Source organism: Maniola hyperantus, chromosome 22 (genome assembly GCF_902806685.2).
Source record: "Maniola hyperantus chromosome 22, iAphHyp1.2, whole genome shotgun sequence".
In the NCBI taxonomy this organism is placed as follows: Eukaryota; Metazoa; Arthropoda; class Insecta; order Lepidoptera; family Nymphalidae; genus Maniola; species Maniola hyperantus.
In genome coordinates this window covers 5,704,471-5,725,897 of record NC_048557.2, presented here as the reverse complement: position 1 = coordinate 5,725,897, position 21,427 = coordinate 5,704,471, and the positions used below count along the sequence as shown (strand labels likewise).

At 38.5% G+C, this 21,427-nt stretch overlaps 1 protein-coding gene across 1 annotated transcript in view; it reads left to right on the top strand.

Annotated features, from left to right (window-relative positions):
- The first annotated feature begins 13,345 nt into the window (after positions 1-13,345).
- Positions 13,346-21,427, top strand: part of fid (fire dancer) — a 42,291-nt gene continuing 34,209 nt past the window's right edge. The window contains exons 1-2 of the mRNA XM_069506165.1: positions 13,346-13,496; positions 15,443-15,630. The gene's annotated coding sequence lies outside the window, so the exon portion shown is untranslated. The remainder of the gene's footprint in view (positions 13,497-15,442; positions 15,631-21,427) is intronic.

The window sequence follows — 21,427 nt, the reverse complement described above, 5'->3', positions numbered from 1 at the left end:
AATTTTTATTTTTTTATTCCTTCAAAAATCGTTTTTTTATAATTATTGCCCATTTTTATATCAAAGGAGTACTAGACTCAATAAAAATAATGTTTTCAAAATAATATTATACGAGTACGTGTGTGAGTTTCTATATCCCACCATAACTAAATGCCTGAAAAGATTTGGGTGTATCGGGATAATATCGTTCGAATCCTTACATTACATCATATCATCCCGAGAGACACTGGATATATTTTTTTGTTGAAAAATATCAATAAGGCGCAAATATCAGTATGGTGCCATTTTCAAATTTGAAAAAGACTTTTTAGTTCATTCGCGGTTTCGCAGTCGTGTTTTTAATGGTTTACGGTTTATAGGATATGAAATCCGTAAACCGTGAACTTGTAGTTATAAAATGTGATGATGAAGGGTTTTCTCGATCGACCTAAGTCAATCGGGGTGCGGGCCTCCTTGCCCGGGCATTTCCACTCAGGTATTACATTGTTACCTGGATCCTAATAGTTTTTGGCCTGGTAAGCCAAGGTCTCGTCTTTCTTTGTGCACTAACATAATTAATTTACTTAAATCACATATAGATGGCGATGTCTGCCATTAACTTCAAGTGTTGTACATAAAAGTGTCAAAATCTCATGTACGATGGTACGGAACCCTTTGTGTGCGAATCCGATCTGCATTTGACCAGTTTTTAATTACGTCATGTTGTCTAACGTCATAGGTAAGGTTTTCGATATTTTCGCAAACCCTTCGATGTATTTCAATAATCGTAATCAACAGTCATGGACTAAGAGCCAGCGCGTGCCAGACCTTCGTTATTTTATAAAAGCTGAAAATTTCTCTGCTGTTTATTCTCCCCAACACTGGGAGGAACATTTGTTTGGATCATGGTGGCATGGTGGGATATACCAGGTAATAAAGGTGTGAAAAGAAACCATGATCCAAACAAACGTTCCTCCCAGTGTTGGGGACAATACGCAAAGGAACTTTCAGCTTACTTATATAAAACTAAATGATGCCCGCGACTTCATCCGTGTATATTTAGGTTTTTAAAAATCCCATGGGAGCTCTTTGATTTTCCGGGATAAAAGTAGTTTATGTCCTTCCCTGGGATCTAAGCTCGGTACAAAATTTCATCAAAATCGGTTGAACGGATGGGCCGTGAAAAGCTAGCAGACAGACAGACACACTTTCGTATTTATAATATTAAGTATGGAGTATGGATAGTATGGATATTATGGATAATGGAATTATGTATGTATGTATGTATGTATATACTTTATTGCACCACAGAAACACAAAAGACAGGTTACAAAAAGAAATCTTAATAAGTAGGTACAAAAAGGCGGTCTTAGCGATCTCTTCGAGATAACCTTAACGCTAGTGAGAAAACTAACAAATGGACAATGGGAGGTGGTGTATAATAAACCTGAACTGAGGAATTATGGATTATGGATATGGATAACGAAGCTCTGGCACCGCTGGCTCTCTCTCTACAATACCTTTTGCTCAACCATCGCAGTTCACGACAGCAAAAACAAGAAACACTCGACATTATACTAAATCGGTCGACCACACCCTGCCGTTGCAAAATTACACAAATTCACGTGGCTTTGTTTATGGTGGCCTTATTAGAGCCTTCACCTTTGGGGCAGGAACTAGGACAAAGTACGCCGTTCACTTCCTTGAAGTTGTAATTAAACTTTGTTTTATTGAATCCATGCATTTTTTAATCTATGCACAGTGGCGTGCAGCTCACAGAGGCATACACGCACTGCTTACCCTCGTTGTAATAAATCAATGTTAATTTTCATTATGACCTACTTACTAGAAAATAAGTTCGAAGTAAGATAACTATATCAAGTGGGGAATCATATGAAAGGGATTTACCTGTGCATTCTAAAACAGGTTTTTTAATGCACCATAGTTTTTGGATTATAGTGCAAAATGTCGAAAAAATACGACTGTTGTACGGAACCCTCGTTGTGCGAGCCTGACTCGCACTTGGCCGGTTTTTTAGTTGGTAGGTATTTGTTGTCATGGCGGCAGTAGATATAACATTCTATGAAAATGAAAACTTCAACTCTCTACTTATTACGGTTCACGGGATACAGCCCGCTGACAGGCAGACAGACGGATGGACGGACGGACAGCGGAGGCTTAGTAATAGGGATGCGTTGGTACCCTCGGGTACGGAACCCTAGAAAGTACTTAAAACACCTACCTATCATGCAAAAAATAATAACAGACTGTGGAACCGGCTATATATTTTTTTTATAAGCTAGTCAAATCAGTAAGTTATGATTCCCGGGTGAAATAGCCATAAAAATGTATCGGTCATTCCCCCATGTAATTTATTACTATTTACGTGCAAAAATCCATAATTCAGATAACAGTATGGCAATGAATTATACACGATCCAAGTTCGATGGACCACGCTCATTATACTTTTTATGGAAGTCATCTTAAAGGTCAAACTTTTTTGGGCTTTTTGTTGATCAATTGAATATCCGCTTCAATAGCACCGCAAAGGCGACCTTTTTAGTTATTTCTGTATTGTTAAGAACCTGTGTTGCAAGATACACAATTAATACTTAATTTTTAACAATAATTAATCAAAAAATTTACTGAAAAGTTTAATTAATTGAGGAAAGATAATAATAAAATGGAATGAAAGAAGACCCCTTATTATGTCTCCTATATTACTGGGAATAAAATATAATAGGTAAGCATGGAGGTACTTAAGGGTTTTAACGTAATTTACAATAAAACCTTTGATGAACTACGTCTCTACTCTCTACCTAACACTCAGTTATCAATTACCTAGACAATAATGGTCATTCAACTGAATAATCCTTCACAAAACATAACCTTTATGATATCTAGCAAAAACAAGGTTCTGTCGGCCTCTATGGCACAGTGGTAAGATTATTTGTCTAACAAAAAGGTCCTCAGTTTCAATTTCGTTAGAAAATAGTATTTTTAGAATTTTCCGTTACAACAAGCATGACCTGCCCACTTCAGCTTCCTAATAGTTTGGGCTAAGCTAATGTCAGTGATGCTGGTTCTTCTGCGGATGTTATCCCTCAGCGAAACCCCTGACATAGCCCTCTCCATTAGCTGATTGAGCAATTTGTTTGTGTATTTGAATTTGTGTTAAAATATAATCTACTAGAGAATGCCCGCGACTTCATCCACATGGATTTAGATTTTTGGCACAGTCATGTTTAGGGGTTCAATGAGCTAACATTAATTGAAAATGTTACGAACCTACTCTCAACACACGATAACATCGCTATACCTACCTACGCATCGCATGTCATGTAAAACCGGACAAACGAAGAGTTTAATTAATTACATTCTATCAGAAAAGATGAATATTTTAAAAACTTTTTTTTATTTTACTAAAATATTTTATTTTAATTTTCTCCATGAATTAATTTTAGACAGACCTAATGGTTTTATTGATATCGGTTTTTATATCTAGCTGTTTTTAAATAGATCGATGAACTCTTCTGATTCCCTCGCTATTTTATTTTCTTCTCAGTATTTTTATATTACTTATCTATCGTGTTTTACGTGTTTTGGTCGTTTTTTTTTGTCTCCAACATGAATAATTCACATAATTTTGAGAAATTAAAAAAATACTTGCAAAGTTTATTCACTAGGTAGGGGACAATTAATGTCCCGCGTCACGTGTCGCTACTCGCTAGTCATATCTGCTATCTACTCCTGTGCTATGCTAGTAGGGTTGCCAGGCGTCCGGATAAAGCCGGACATAGGTAGGCGTTTTGATTGCGTGTCCGGCCAAAATAAACGGTGTCCGGCTTGTCCGGTTTTTGCTAGGCTTTTTACATTTCGCAAACGAGCGTGGCCGAGCGCAAGCGAGTCGACTGTCGGTCGCTCCCGCAGGCGGCAGTGCCGCCTCACAACAAGATTTATGACAATAATAAAAAAGCTTGATTTTACATACAATTATTTTGTCGTACTTATTAATACTAAGACACAAAATCTTCAATAATTTAGGGTGTCCGGCCTTTCTACCCAAACGTCCGGCCAAACTGGCTTGTCTGTCCGGCTGTTAGGTTTGGCGACCTGGCAGCCCTATATGCTAGAGTTGTCGAGCGGTGTTGATCTTCTTCTTCGATCTTTCAGCTTTCGGCTAAGTACCTACCTAACTACAATGAAAAAAACCTAAGCATGACTTTGATAGTTGATACGGATTCTACCAAAGACTAGGAATGCGAATCTATTAAAATTTACATAACTATAAACTTAGGTAGATAGGTATAGTACGCGACAGGTCGAGATGGCAATCGGGGTTTGAGGCGGGGGGATACTCTGTACACCCGCACATCACCCGCGCTATACCGAACCAGATTAGCGCGGGGGCTGTGCTGGTGTGCGGGGCGTCCCCACCCTAATTGCCACCTCAAACTGTCGCTTACTATACATAACCATCAATACCTAATATTTCTATCCGCATTGTTTCTTTTCATTAAAGCTACATTAAAAGAAATAATTACATACTCTATATGTGTATAAATTTACATAGTGAATGATAAGTATGTTGTGGTATAAAAATCACATTAGTTATCACGAGATTATCTAAATTAGGCAATAATTTTAAGACTACATTTGAAACATTTTACGCCATTTAACAATTGTTAGCATATTTTTTATTATGTCCGTTAAGATGAGCCGTTGGCTAAGTTCAAAGGAATCAAAAAATATACAGAAACTAGCTATAACACGCGACTTTGTCCACGTGAAACTGCGTAAGAAAGTAGGTACCTACCTAACTTACGAGTTACGAGCTATGAAAAAGTAACAGACAGATAAACAGAACAGGTTAAAATACCTACTTAATCTACTAGGTAGTTAGAACTCAGTCAACCCCAAATAATCTTTAGATTCGTTTGTTATTTTGTAAAAATAATTAGGAGGTAGGTAGGTACCTACTATATCTATTATTAATATATTTATCCATATACTTATCTATATATTTCGCAGTGGAATTTATAAGTACCTACATACCTACCTACCTACCTAACTAGGTACTACATAATTAATATGTACCTACCTACCTACAAAAAGAATAACAAATCAACAGTAAAATAAAATTATTTGCTTAAACCGATAGGGTACCTAGGTCCTAGGTACTTACTTAATTTAATTAAAAATGATCAACTTTTTTGGTCATTTATTTTGACAGCAATTATTTTGACCTCCCGTAAATAGGGCCTTTCCAGTTACCACTGCCATCTTTCGATACTCTATGGATTTTAATCAAAAGGAGCATAAACAACTGCTACATTGATACTACAACCCAACAGAATCTGACGACGCTAGCGCCATTTTGGAGAGTTTTTGAACTATTATTTACTTCTTTTACAACTTTTGCTCCATAAGAGATGGTGCTCCAACCTCTACTCTCCATCAGTAAAACTAACACAAGAACTGATCTAGACATACCTACAGCGCCATCTATAGCAATTTTGTAAATAGTAAATGTTTTATAAATGCATCAGTAGGTGTCGCAACTAATAACTTTCAGGTTTCAAGTTATCAAAGTTCAAAAATAATATGTTTTTGAGAAATTACCTCATCATCATCAACCGATAGACGTCCACAGCTGGACATAGGTCTCTTGTAGGGACTTCCACACGCCACGGTGTTGCACCACTTGATTCCAGTGACCCCCTGCGACTCGCCTGATGTCATCTGTCCACCAAGTGAGGGGTCTTCCAACGCTATATATTATACTAGCAGTTGCCCGCGACTTCGTCCGCGTAAAATTTCTGGTTTCTCATGAGATCTGAAATTTTCCCGCTGCAAAAGGCCTCAATTACCTACTCACTCAGTCTCACCTTAAGGCACGGAACCCAGAACACCTAAATGCCAATTTTCATATCTCTAACTTCAAAAAAGTAGGATTTTCATATAACTTTTCAACCTCTATTTCACCCCCTTAGGGGAAGAATTTAGTTAGATCCTTTCTTATCTGATATCTACACCCTAGAAAAAATAACAATAGGTAGTTAAAACTTTTCTATAAAAACTTTGCCCCCCTATTTTACCGCCCTTAAGGGGGGAATTTCCCAAATTGAATTATACAGACTTTTATTATTTAAAGCTAGTAATCTTCACGTCTCTAATTTCAAAAACATAGGACTTTCTTACAACCTTCGACCCCCCCTTGCACGCCCTTAGGGGCGCCCTAATTTTTCAAAACCGTTTCTTAGCTGACATCTACGTAGGCTTTAGTCAGTCAGTCTGACTGAATCTGACAGAATCACGAAATCTCAGGAACTATAAAACCTACAGACTTGAAATTTGGAAGGTAGGTTCTTTCTAGGACGTAGATGTCAGCTAAGAAACGGTTTTGAAAAATTCCCCCCCTAAGGGCGTGCAAGGGGGGGGGGGGTCCAAGGTTGTATGAAAGTCCTATGTTTTTGAAGTTAGAGACGTGAAAATCGACAGTCAGTCAGTCAGTGAGTGAGTGGTATTTCTCTTTTATATATTTAGATTATCGTATTAGGTATATATGAACTATGTAGCATCTATAATTCTATAGTAAAAAAAACTGGCCAAGTGCGAGTTAGGCTCGCGCAATGAGGGTTCCGTACTACAGTCGTATTTTTTCGACATTTTGCAGGATAATTCAAAAACTATGATACATAAAAATAAATAAAAATCTGTTTTAGAATGTACAGGTAATGACCTTTCATATGATACCCCACTTAATATTTATCTTACTTAGAAAATTGAAAATACTAATTATTAGTTCATGACCACAATTTAATTTTTTGTGTGATGTAATCACAAATTCACAGTACTTATTCAGATTTTTCCCCAAATGTCAGCTATAAGATCTACCTACCTACCAAATTTCATGATTCATCGGGAAGTACCCTGTAGATTTCTTGACAGACCGACAGACAGACAGACAGACAACAAAGTGATCCTATAAGGGTTCCGTTTTTCCTTTTAAGGTACGGAACGTTAAAAATAATTTGAATTTTGAATATCGAATAAGTATTTCTATTTACCATAGAACTAGAAAGAATAGAAAGTGTAGGACTTTTATTGCAAGTTCATGAATTGTTCAGAAAATAATGTCGATATCGCAAAGTTCAAACATCCAACTGACTAGCAGACTTAACCTACCTAGAAACAAAGCCTACAAATTAAAAAGAACTTTTAAAACAGACCAATTATTATTACTGCCAAATATTTTCTAATTTACTATAACATCTTTTGACTTAAATCTTACTGTTCCGTTTAAACGTAGATCCCTGCTGTTAAACTTAGAATCGTAAAAAATACGATAAGATTCTACGCAGCATGGTCTGACGTAACCATAAATAAATGGTCCCAGGGAACATTTTCCGCAATTTTTCACTAATCGTGGCGCCTTTTCCCCCGCTCCCGATTGGTGAATGCAGCGTGACGTCATCGCGCCCACGCGTAGTGCGTGACGTAAGCCGATCGATTGTATATCGGCCTCTTTCCTTTCTACGTCTGACGTAGGGACGGCGCAAGCTTGCTATCTCTGTTTACCAGGAACGCTTCGAAATTCAAACCCGTAGGCGTACCTACGTAGCGTTGTCAATATAGTTGGACCGCGATATTTACGTCCCGTATTTGGGTAATTTGTATGAAATGGTCGCAGCGAATGTCGTTTTGTTATTATGCAATATTTTTATTCTAAGGGCGTTTTGTTACAATAAAAGATAAAAAGTTAGGTACGTAGCCTATTTGTAACGATAAAAGCCGGTTAAGAAAAAACTTTTTAGGTTATCCGGCTTCTATCTCCTACTGCATCGTCATTTCCTACCAGACAAGATTGCAGTCAAAGGCTAACAATATCATTATCATCATCATCATGATCAACCGATAGACGTCCACTGCTGGACATAGGTCTCTTGTAGGTAGTTCCACACACCACGGTTTTACGCTACCTGAATCCAGCGACTCCCTACGACTCCTAGTCCACCTAGTTATTTTTAAAGTGAATATAATATCTAGATCCTTTTTTAAGGACCTTTCGTCCCGTCTCGCGGAAACCACGGGGGACCGGAGGGCTGGCAGTTACCTCGGTCAGCATATTAGTCTGGCCATTCAACGAGGTAACGCTGCCAGGGTTCTGGGCACCCTGCCTCGTTGCGGTGGTTTAGATGATATTTTCGATCTGTAATTTTTATGTTCTAGAATAAGTTTGGTATTTTTGTTTATTGTAATTTCTTATTAAGTATTTTAATTTAATTTTTAAAATAAAATTAATATATACAACTAAATATTCTGTAAATATTTCAAGCGTCTACCTGTTACCGTTATCAATACTTATCGAGCAAAAAAATATTTTAATTTGTTGTATCGGAGCCTCCTTAACTTATTTTATTGTTTTTTAGTATTTATTTTTTACATCACCTGTGAAAATTTCAACTGTCTATCACGGTTCATGGAATACAGCCTGGTGACAGACGGATAGACAGATGGACGGACAGCGGAGTCTTAGTAATAGGGTCCCGTTTTACCCTTTGGGTACGGAACCCTAAAAATGATCAAGACTTATTAACATGCTAAAACCTAGTTGACATTGACAAACATAACCTAGTGTTTTCCCCTAAGTAAAATTATTTCACCACATTTGTTCAACGATTTCGTAGAAAGTCGTATGTGAACCTATGTGACATTTGGTTAGGTTTTCTAGGTATTGTCGGTACTAGAGGTTTAGACTCTATAGTTGTGCTTATTCATACTTGTTTAAGCAGAATATGATATCAATACTAGGAGCTATTATCAAGTACCCATATTATAAATGCGAAAGTGTGTTTGTTTGTTGCTTTGTTGGTTTGTTGGTTTGTCCTTCAATCACGTCGCAATGGTGCAACGGATTAACGTAATTTTTTGCATGGGTATAGATAAAGACCTGGAGAGTGACATAGGCTAATTTTTATCCCGGAAAATCAAAGAGTTCCCACGGGATTTTTAAAAACCTAATTCCACGCGGACGAAGTCGCGGGCATCAGCTAGTATTTCTATAAAAAATAATTGTTCACGACCTCCCTCGTGCAGTAGTGCGCGCTGTGGTCTTAAATAGACGGTCCAGGGTTCGACTCCCAGCAAGACTTTACGACCTCCCTGGCGCAGGAGACCGACTCACATGACAGAAGCAACACTTTACTTCACAAGTACACTTTTAGCTATCATTCGCCTGTCTAGACCAGTGGCTCCCAAACTAACTTCATTGATTATTATTTAATAAGGTCTTGAACTGTAGTAATAAAAGGTAGTTTATGGGGTTAGAATTAATTATTATTAAAGAGAAAATAATTTTTAAAAAATCATGATTTTTCTAAATTAACATAATTAATTATCATCGTCACGCTGCAACGTAAAGCGATTAATGACGTCCCAATGCGTAAACTAAAAAAAAAATTCAATCTTTTAAGATAAAAAAAATATTCAGCAGAAATTACTCTAGTTTTATGTTCAATAGTTGAAAAATATTTGTCGTTTACGGATTGTAATGTCATTATTCGCTTTTCGCTTTAATCGTCACGCTGCTAACAGCAGCGTGACGATTAATTAATTTTAATCGTTAGGTAACGATTAACTATTTAATCGTTAATCAGATTAACTTTTTGCCAACATTGCCACAGGACCACAAAATGCTTGGAATCGTCGGCAAGCTGTCGTACCGTATTATTTGTATATTATGTACAACAGGATGTCATTAGTTGTATTGTATATTTTTTGCAAGACCGTTATTTAACAGTAAATATATACCTAAAATATTTAGAATAGAATATAATAGTATAGAATATAATTTTTATTTAAGTAGACTTATTACAAGTGCTTTTGAATCGTTAACTAGTTTAATTTACCACTGGTTCGGAATGGCGTTCCTACCGAGAAGAACCAGCAAGAAACTCGGCGGTTGCTCTTTTCAAGTGATCATATTTACAATATTATTATACCATACTGTACAAGCAACTACGACCCCGTGCATTGCTGGAGCGAGTCAAATCCAAGCTTTATTATCATTTACATAGTCTTCCACTGTATAATATGCTTTTTTAAGGGCATACTTTTAATAGATTTTTTAAACTTGCGTAAAGGCTGATTTCATCTAGCAAACCAGTTTTCTGCGCTTAAAGTCCGGTGTCTCGCCTTAAGGAAATTTGTTTCTATTTAATCAAAGGTTCTAACGTTTAGAACCACTGGTCCAGACTGTTCTGAGCACTAGTGGTTTACTTTATAGTGGCTCATAACATGCATAGTGTATTTACTATTTAGGTATAGCATTTCCTTGTAAAACCATACCTACATCACTGGCCATATTATAAATAGGAAAGTGTGTTTGTTTGTTCATTTATTTGTTTACTAGCTGAGTCCTTGCGACTAGGCTATCACAGCTTTTTACATCCACAGCTTACATACAAACTTACATAACATTACCTACCTAGATACTTACATAAGATAGTTATGTAATATTTTTGCCAAGTTTTACAGCGAAATGTAAAATCAAACTCCCATGGTGACCTCTTCGTGACGTCATAGCTCTTGGCATCAATGTTTGTGTATAGAGAGATGAACGAAGCCGACCTTGGTCTAGACAGGCGGCGCCGGAGCGTCTATGCCTCTATGCGCAGCCTCCCCGTGTGCCGCGGGACGAGAATAGACTCCTTGTTAAGGATTTTATCAGAAAAATTAAAAATCCCGTGGGTACTCTTTGATTTACCGGGATAAACGTATCCTATGTCACTCTCCAGGTCTACAAAAAATCACGTCAATCCGTTGCGCCGTAGCGACGTGATTGAAGGACAAACCAACAAACACACACAATTTCGCATTTATAATAAGGGTACCTACTGATTCCGTATAGGTATCTATCATGTAGTTATTAGGTGGGTGTATTATTTGAGCAGGATGCAGATTGCAGATTAAGGTGCGCGCGCATTGAACCTCCGGCGCCGGCCGGGCTAGACGGCAATCAGACAGCAGAAAAATATTATGTCGAGCGCCTTTCATTCATCAATGTATCGCTAAATCACCCACTATACTACCCATATCATCTAAATATATAAAAGAAAATGGTGCCTGACTGACTGATTGATCTATCCACGCACAGCGCAAACTACTGGACGGATCGGGCTGAAATTTGGCATGCGGATAGCTATTATGACGTAGGCATCCGCTATGAAAGGGTTTTTGAAAATTCAACCCCTAAGGGGGTGAAATAGGGCTTTGAAATTTGTGTAGTCCACGCGGATGAAGTCGCGAGCATAAGCTAGTGTTCATAGATTTCTACTGATATTTTACACGTCCCCCACTAGGTGGACGGACGACATCAGACGAGTCGCAGGGAGCCGCTGGATCCAGGCGGCGCAAGACCGTGGCGTGTGAAAGTCCCTACAAGAGACCTATGTCCAGCAGTGGAGTCTATTGGTTGATGATAATGATTTTACACGACTGTATAAAGAAGTCTGATTTTGAATTCCATATTTTGAATAGGGATTTGAAATTTAACAATTTCTAAATTTCTGGTCTGGTCTGGTGGGTGGCTTCGGCCGTGGCTACTTACCACCCTACCGACCAAGCCGTGCCGCCAAGCGATTAAGCGTTCCAGTACAATGCCGTGTAGAAGCCACAGGGATATGGATTTAATAAAAACTGCCATGCCCCTTCCAGGTTAGCTTACTTTTATCGGAGTATAAAAAAACCGTGCGCAGTAGTGGGCTGCTGATGGGTTAATCGTGATGATGATGATGATTTTGGTAATGCAAATATAGCGACATATGCACATTTTTACCTTTTTTTATTAATTAAAATCATCGGAAATTCTCCGATTTGTGTCAGAGTTCTTTTTTGGGTATTACATTTTGTTAGTCATTTTTACCTTTATCATTTTTACCTTTATTACACTACATTTGCTATACGTCGAATGCACGTTATCTATACGTCGAATGCACGTATGTTCGATTCCTGATTTTGCTCAGGAAAATTATTTGTATAAAAAGTCTCTGTTTATTATCACCAGTTATTTTGAGCTAATAGACCATATCGACATACAATACGCTGCAGAAAGAAATGTAGGCCTACATCGGCCTTTAGAATGACATTTTGACTTTGTAGAGCGTTGTCTCTGTCACTCATACCTATATGAGGTTTTGTCGGTCTCAACGACAGAGACAATGCTCTACAAATCTGCTATCTCCTTCTAAAGGTCGATGTACATTACTTTCTTCCACGTACTGTACTTACCTACATTTAAGGCATTCAAAAGATAAAATACCTAATGAATTAAATAAACAAATTATTGCTCAATCTTTCAAGTTTACTTGAATAAAATATTGTACACCAGCTTAAGCTCGTGACTTCGTCCGCGTAAACTACACAAATATCGAAGCCCTATTTTACCTCATTAGGGGTTGAATTTTTAAAAATCCTTTCTTAGCGGATGTCTACGTCATAATAGCTATCTGCATACCAAATTTCAACCCGAGCAATCCAGACATTTGAGCTGTGCGTTGGTAGATCAGTCAGTCAGTCAGTCAATCAGTCAATCAGTCAATCAGTCAGTCAGTCAACTTTTCCTTTTATATAATGATTATTTTGACTTTGCATAACGTCTACGCCGTAGCTGACTGTACCGCTACGAGCGCAACGAATTACAGGTTTTCAAATTCCTACATAATATAGTTACCCGAAACTTAATTCGTAAGCAGATAAGTCGGGTATTGGGGATAAAATATTAAGTATATTCGATATTTTAGGTACTTACTTACCTATATTTTTTCAAACCATTAAAAGTAGTCTAGATTTCGTAATTTAGAGAAGTAGGTTCCATTCCACATTTGTATATAAAATTCGATATACTTCAACTGTACAAAATCCAAATGTAAATTAACAAACGTAAACAAGATCACTAAATAACTACAAACAATCTATTTATAATTAAAATCCTTACGTAGACACTGTAGTGAATCTACGCCGTAGCAGCCCGTAGCGGACGCTACATTGACGTGAATTGACATCACCCTGTTAAAAATAGCCACCGAACTTGTTTGATGCCACCGCCTTGTGGACGTCTTATCAGGCTCGCCTTGCTTCCACGCCCTGTTCGGTTCAATCTTAATCGAACCTCAATGGCTTAAAAAACAAACTGTTGTGACATAAATGTATGTATGGAACTTTTGAACGGGAGCACCTCGTCCATACATGCGCGTAGGTGTATTTTGGCGGGTAGGCAGAACGCATGCGCCTCCCGCGACCGTCCGCAGTCCTGCCACCATTCTTCAGTTGCACGTAGATCGCCGCGCTGTATAGACGTGTCGTGATCTGCACGACTTAATCGCCGTATTGCAAACAAAAAACAACTACAAAACGTTATTTGGCGATAAAACCTAGTGTTAAACGTTTGTTTGGAAAGAAAGGAAGATTTTGGTGTTCATTGTAAGGATTTTATACTAGCGAGGAGGCGTTGAACGGTAAATAAATAGCTGATGTGATGTAGCGATTTTTGTGAATGAAATTTAAGATGGAGGACGGCTGTGCGCGAGTTTAGAGGCGGCGTCGTCGTCGAGTTTTGCACCTATAGATCTGTGGTTTTGGTTGTTTTTTTTTTTGGGTTTTTAGGTTGTGGTGGTGGTTCGGTGGTGGTTTGGGTGGGCGTCGTGTGGTGGCGCGTGGCTTGCGCGTGTGTGCGTGCGATCGAAGTGAATGAATGGGATGACGTGGGTAGAGGCGCGCAGAGGCGGGTTGCTAATGTGTGTTTGATAACTGACTATCCCTGAATATCTCACTCCTTGTCAACTATTATTTTTAGATTTGCGAATGTCTGCGGTGCTACGTCGATACTCGCCTACATAACTACCTACATTATAAGGAAAGTGTATTTGTTTTTTGTTTAGTGGTTTATCCTTCAATCACATTGCAATGAAGCAACGACGGTTCGACGTGATATTTTGCATGGATATAGTTGAAGAGCTACTTTTTATCCCGGAAAATCAAAGAGTTCCTAAGGGATTTTCAAAACCCAATCCACGCGGGTGAAGTTAGAGCATTAGCTCGTACGGCTAAGTTTAGTTTTGTTAAACATCTTTCTTTCCGATTCTTGGAAAACTTTCAAGCTTTAATAAATTGTACCTAATCTTTTTATTCTTTATTGACTTCTTGAAATTGTGGTAAAACAGCGTTTTGCTTGGATTTCTTAAACGTTTAGTTGAAGGAAACGCCGTAAAGCCAGTATTAAATCGATATTGCAACTTTGTATAATATAGAGCAATATCACCGTTGTCTCGAATTATTCGTATTCGTGTATAGGAATGCTAATTTTGCAGCCATCTTCTGGCTGAATAATTCTTTATTATAGGTAGTTGAGTTTCTATTGCTTTGGTTTCAAACCAGAGTTGCTGATTTTATTGTAAAGTGATAGCCTAGTGGTTGAGACGTTGGCTTCCTACTTAGGAGGTCAGGTGTTCTATCCCGGACAGCCGGACACTCACCTTTAACTTTAGAGTTATGTGCGTTTTAAATAATTAAATATCACTTGCTTTAACGGTGAAGGAAAACATCGCGAGGCAAGGTGCATGTTTGATAGTTCTTCATAATGTTCTCAAAGGTGTGTGAACTGTGAAGTCTACCAATCCACACTTGGTCACCGTAGCGGACGTCTGCCCACGACTTTGTCCGCGGGAATTTAGTTTTTTATAATCCCGTGAGAACTCTTTGATTTTCCGATATACCTAATAATAGCCCATCGCCGGCTCACTACAGAGGCCTTGTTGCGGATTGGCAGACTTCACACGTCTTCGAGAACATTATGTAGAATTCTTAGGCATGCAGGTTTCCTCACGATGTTTCCCTTCACCGTTAAAGCGAGTGATATGTTTGTCCTTCAATCACGTCGCAACGGAGCAACGGCTCGCCGTGATCACGCCGATCCGTAGTACGTGTAGTTGGTTTTCCCTTAATATAATTGCTATTGCTGCAATTGGCATATTTGAAATCCAATTTTCACACAGCACCTTCCTTTTACTATTCATAATTATACAGGCTGTAACCAGAACGCTAGCAAAAACTTAGCGTTATTGTTATACCTACTACCTAAACACAATCCAATACCATTGCCTCATTTTGTAGTTTTAGTGATTTAATATTTTTCAAACCCGCAATGTATAGCGTGTAAAACTCGGGTCGGCCGGCCTACGAAGCGGCATTGACACCGAGTGGCCTACTTACGCAACGTTAGTTGACCTCTAGCGTTAGTAAGATGTTTTATTTGCAATATGTCGTAAACTTTTACAAAATTATCAGACTTTTTTGATTTTTTTTTTTTTGCTATCATATCAGTAATCATCAATACTATCACCTGTCTTCGTTTTTTCCAGCGTTCTGATTACACTCTGTAAGTATGTAAAATATTTGTCTACAGGTACCAATAACCTGAAGTTGCATCGGTTCAAGAAAGTGCCAGTGATGTGAACGAACAGACGAACCTTTTTGCTAGTGTAATTTACCCCGTTGAATTGACCCGGATGAGTGCAGCAAAGACCCGGGCCTACATTGAGCTATGACCACAGCGGGACGAGCACAACACGTCGTCTACAGAATATGATAACGGTATGTACCTAGTACCTAGGATATTGTATGTTTTTTTTAAAACTGAAAATCATTAAAACTTAAAACTAGCTATATCTAATTACTGTACAAATCATGCCCGTGTGGAATGGTGCCAAGAATATTGGTTGCGATTCCGCGCTGGAAAGCCAGGCTGATCCTTTGCGCAAAAATGAGCCATCCCTTCAGTCACCGGATGAGGGTGTTATCGCAGTGAAATGTCTTGAAAAAAAATATTGTCGTTGAAAAACTTGCATGTTACATAAAAATGTAAATAAAGTAGAAGCTTTCTTAGTGTTCTACAAAGGATTAAAACTAACTTTTCATCATCATCAACCCATCGTCGGTTCACTACTGAGCACGGGTTTCCTCTGAGAATGAAAAGGGTTGAGGCCAAATGCAGTTTAGCAAACGTTCACACACACTGCATGCAGACTGAATGCATTTTGGAGAACTCAGGCAAACAGGTTACCTCACGAAGTCCAGCACATGTATGCGCGCAAATAATGTACCACGCCTTGTGGCGTTGCGGGTTGTGTAGTTGTAGCGGTAGTTGAATCCAGTAATTACCGCAAATGTCATTTATCACACATGTATTACCTATAACGTCACGTGCGCAATTCACATCATTATGACGTGCAACAGACAAACGTATCTATAATTTAGTTGCAAAACTATCCATAGAATGACGCATAGTAATTTTCAATATTACATACTGTTACGTATTGATACAAGAAATTTCAAATATGTGTAGACTAAATTGAACCCAAATGGTACCCAAAATGGGACTCAGTGGTACTGATTCCGAGCACAATCTAATTTTAGAGTATTCGCATACTTTTCTTACTAATGTAATATGAAAAGGACAGACGCAGTTTGACAGTTTTAAATTTTATTTTTAGATGGTAAAACCCGTGAAATTAGCGCACAGTCGCGAGCCTACTGTTTTTTGTAGCGTGCACTTAAATTTAGAGTCTTTAAATGTAAAGTTCATGTTCTGCCCTTTTTAGCATTGTTAAAAAGAAAAGGATGCAGATACCTACTCTAAATTTAGTTTAGAGAAAGACAACGGAATCGGTGCCATTGTTTCAAAAAGATTTAAGGCTATTTAACACTATAAAATGGACAAAAAATCAATTTTCGGCACTTCACAAATTGATTGGAGCAAAACAAATCAAATAAATTATTATCTTTGTATTTCAAGTAACATCGTTCGATATTTTTCGGTAAAGATATTTTTAAGATCAATGGGGAAAATCAAACACAACATTTTTGCAGTTTTTGTTATCTTAAATGGCAACACTTACTATTCAACTCAAACGTTATTTTAGATGACCTTTTAGGATAGTTAAATTTAGTTGAAGCCAAAAAGGGAATGCGGCTTAGAGATAGAAAAACTAAAATTAAAGAATCTATATTGTGTATGGTGTACAGTGGAATCGGTACCAATATTGACTCAAAGTTTAACAAATAGCACCCAACATGGGACTAAAAGCTTAACGAATGGCACCCACTATGGGACTCAAAGTTTTACAATTGAGACACCATATAATTTTTAAACAATAGAAAACCAAGATGAGACCGAGTCAATGGCACCCAATATGGGACGCAGTCACACTCAGTTTTACATTAAATTATTTATTATACTTACATATTCCACATCATTCTAAGTAACTGTCCAACTAGTATTTCAAGGGTCTTACAACGCTCTGCTTTCCGGTACGAAGTCGATATTGAAGCACCTTAGAACCCTAATCCACCAGGGATGGTGTACTAGTCAGCGCTGTGAGCGTAAAAAACCGGCCAAGTGCGAGTCAGGCTCGAGCAATGAGGGTTCCGTACTACCGAAAAAATACGACAGTATTTTTTCGACATTTTGCACGATAATTCAAAAACTATGAAACATAAAAATAAATAAAAATGTGTTTTAGAATGTACAGATGAAGCCCTTTCATATGATACCCCACTTGATATAGTTATCTTACTTCAAAAATTGAAAACACTAATTATTAGTTTATGATCACAATTTAATTTTTTTGTGTGATGTAACCACAAATTCACGGTTTTCAGATTTTCCCCCTAATGTCAGCTATAAGACCTATCTTCCTGATAAATTTCATGATTCTAGGTCAACGGGAAGTATCTACCCTGTACTTAGATTTCTTGACAGACAGACAGACAGACAGACAACGAAGTGATCCTATAAGGGTTCCGTTTATCCTTTTGAGGTACGGAACCCTAAAAATGTTGAGGGAAGTTTGATAACAGTTTGACGAAATGAACCCCATGAACAGTCTGCAATGCATAGCATTTCTTACAAATTGCCTCAATAAATCTGACCTACAAATAGACAGCGTTCATGACAGATGCCAATAAAATTAGAGTGGAATTATTTCGATCCTCCACGAGTCACGATATTGGAGTCGATAATAGTTACCTAACGACAGCCTTAAACGACCTCGCATCGACGAATTTCAAGTTCATGACGATTTAAAACTATAGTTCGCGACAGGTCGCGATGGCAATCGGGGTATGAGGCCGTACGTCACCCGTGCTATCCCGCACCGGACTAGCGCGGGGGCTGTGTAGATGTGCGGGGGCGTCCCCACCCCGATTGCCATGTCGACCTGACACGTACTATAGGTATGTATATTGCTATTATGCTTTACTGGTGAAGCATATTTACTTATTCAGAGGAAAATAGCCGGCAGAAGTCCACCGGGCCGAAGAAGAAAATCGTGGCTAAAGAATTTACGACAATGGTACGGGAAGAGTATCCGATCTCTTTTCCGCGTAGCACTGTCCAAGGTGCAGATAGCCCTAAAGCGAAGTGTAGACTTAGAAGTAATTCCGCAAGTACTTGCAGAATTGTTTACACTACGAGCAATTTTGTACATGTACCTACATACATTTGTGACTTGCGGCAAGTCCAGCAAGTTACAAAACTTGCGGAAGTGAGCTTGACGTGATTGTTTACACGGTAGAAATAGCTTGCGGAAGTCAACTTCTGCAAGTTTTGTTGCTAATCTAAACCTCGCTTAATGATTGCCAACCTCGGATAGGGGACGGTATTTAAAGAAGAAGAAGGTGAAGGAAAACATCCTGAGGAACCTGCTTGCCTGAGAGTTTGCCATAATGTTCTCAAAGGTGTGTGAAAACAGAGGCCACCTACAGACACATAAGATGGCAACGACATACAGAGATATAAAGACGAGACATATAGGACAGCCGATCGTTGCTACAAGTTGACTTATTAGGCCTATATTGGGTATATATCATTATCATAATGATCAACCCATCACCGGCTCACTACTGAACACGGGTCTTCTCCCAGAATGCTGGCCAAGCACGGATTGGCAGCCTTCAATTATACTACTTCGTCCGCATGGAATTAGGTGTTTTAAAAATCCCGTGCGAACTCTTTGATTTTCCGGGATAAAAAGTAGCCTATGTCACTTCCCAGGTCTAACTATACCCATGCAAAAAAACACCTCGATCCGTTGCTCCGTCGCGACGTGGTTGAAGGACAAACAAACAAAGCAACAAAGCAACAAACTAACAAACCAACAAACAAACACACTTTCGCATTTATAATATGGGTACTGATTTGAATGAAGTCTAGTCAGTCATCACCTTTATATAAACCTACCTAATATAAACATATAGAGCTCTTTAGTCACTCTCTATGCATCGCACTTCCCGCTGGCATCTTTTGCACCGTTTTTGAGTAATCCCGTGAAAGCCGTCCGCGGCACAAAGGCGTATATAACGCAAACTTTGTAGCGCTTTATCTCTCTTAAAAAGCTTTGACGCCGCGACAAGGCGAGTAAACTATTTTTAAACATGATGTTTTACGACCTAGAATCTAGTGCTTTCTTGTATTATTGCTATTAGGTAGGTATACATACACTAATTAAACTAATAAAAACCCTGGCTTCACTCGAGTGCTGAAAATCGTTTCTTAGTATATGAATCGTATATGAATATGAATCGTATATGAATACGAATCGTATATGAATCGTATATATCGTATATGAATGCAAACTCCAGTTTTTAGACCCAGCGCGGCGGCCTGAGCTCTAGTTCTCTCGAGTTGATAAATAATCAGTCGGGCAGTGTAGGTATTTAAATCCATACTTCCACACTAATCTAAATATATAAAAGGAAAAGGTGACTGACTGACTGACTGATCTATCAACGCACAGCTCAAACTACTGGACTGATCGGGCTGAAATTTGGCATGCAGATAGCTATTATGACGTAGGCATCCGCTAAGAAAGGATTTTTGAAAATTCAATCCCTAAGGGGGTAAAATAGAGGTTTGAAATTTGTGTAGTCCACGCGAACGAAGTCGCGAGCATAACCTAGTAATAGTATAAATGCGATATATAAAAGGAAAAGGTGACTGACTGACTGACTGATCTATCAACGCACAGCTCAAACTACTGGACTGATCGGGCTGAAATTTGGCATGCAGATAGCTATTATGACGTAGGCATCCGCTAAGAAAGGATTTTTGAAAATTCAATCCCTAAGGGGGTAAAATAGAGGTTTGAAATTTGTGTAGTCCACGCGAACGAAGTCGCGAGCATAACCTAGTAATAGTATAAATGCGAATGTGTGTCTGTCTGTCTATCCGTCTGTTTGTCTGCTAACTAAGAATTAGATTAGAAAAAGAAATCGAGTTAAGGGAAAAAGGCCAAAAAGTGCAATGGATTTGGAATCCCACCGCATTATTATCATAAAAAATTCGTTATAATATTATTGTTGGAAGGGGTCATGACCCTCAACAATGAGGAATAAAACGCAGGGAGATTATTTTCCTTGAAACTAGTTCGTATTATGTCTATTCATCCGTTTGTTACGTAATACAAACAGAAGGTGAGAATACGTGCATGTAATCTTATAAACAAGGTAACGGTAATATGACCAAGTCGAGTAATATCTAGATTCTAGACTTCCAAGGTAAAACTGTATGTTCTACTTATGCCAAAATGAACCAGCCCACAAACTCTAAAATAAGTTGATTAATGAATTTTTAATTGAAATTATGACTTTCATCAACATCATGTCAACCCCTCGCCGCGCCGGCTCACTCACAGCACACAGCACGGGTCTCCTCCCAATATGAGAAAAGTTTCTCCATAGTCCACCACGCTGGCCAATTTGGCAGACTTCACACGCTTTCGAGCACATTATGTAGGTTTCCTCACGATGTTTTCCTTCACCGTTAATGCGAGTTATATGTGACTAGCTGATGCCCGCGACTTCGTCCGCGTGGAATTAGTTTTTTTTAAATCCCATGGGAACTCTTTGATTTTCCGGTATAAAAAGTAGCCTATATCACTCTCCAGGTATCTATACCCATACGAAAAATCACGTCAATCCGTTGCATCTTTGCGACGTGATTGAAGGACAAACCAACAAAACCAATAAACCACCAAACCAACAAACAAATACAATTTCGCATTTATAATAAGGGTACTGATATTGATTTCTTAAAACGTACATAACTCCGAAAAGTTAGAGGTGCGTGCCCGGGATCGACACCCGACCTCCCGAACAGAAGGCGGACGTCCTAACCACTAAGCTATCACGGCTCACTATACTTATATTGTAATCAAGATGCATTCACTTACCTAGTTACTGCGGTAAGTTTAAATTATGCAATGCGCGTTTCGCATAAATACCAATAACCGCCAAAACAAATGCAATTTGACCCAAATATGGTAAAGTATGGCTGCAAGTTCAGTTTCTGGGCTCCGTCCAACTCAAGTGATTTACACAAGAAACTGTTACA